Below are 358 nucleotides of genomic sequence, written 5' to 3'. Positions count from 1 at the left end.
ACACAACCTTCCAACCTTGCAATTGTTATTTTTCACCCCAATCTTTCACAGTGTAATATGCATGCATCTGTTGTTTAACATCATAAATGACTGGTTCAGGAATGAGTAACACTATTGGAAAGTTTCCAATACTTTAAAAATATTACTCCATTTTCATGCACTCATTATTTAACCCATCATGATGGGCTAAGTCTATACCATTATTACTCTTACGTGTTGCACAACTTCCTTATGATCACTTATTTAGGAATTATTTGCAATAAAATTATCTAAAACATGACATTTCTAGTCCACTTGCTATTCTCTATAATGAATAATTCCTTTCGTAGCGACACTCACCAGACTAAGCCCCCAACTT

General features: G+C 33.8%; 1 protein-coding gene across 1 annotated transcript in view; it reads right to left on the bottom strand.

Moving 5' to 3' along the window:
* Positions 1-358, bottom strand: part of LOC119586966 (ribonuclease kappa-B-like) — a gene marked incomplete in the record, with an annotated part of 4,402 nt that overhangs the window by 3,186 nt on the left and 858 nt on the right.

Source organism: Penaeus monodon, chromosome 22, assembly GCF_015228065.2.
Source record: "Penaeus monodon isolate SGIC_2016 chromosome 22, NSTDA_Pmon_1, whole genome shotgun sequence".
NCBI classification, from domain to species: domain Eukaryota; kingdom Metazoa; phylum Arthropoda; class Malacostraca; order Decapoda; family Penaeidae; genus Penaeus; species Penaeus monodon.
This window is presented reverse-complemented; position numbering and strand designations above follow the sequence as displayed.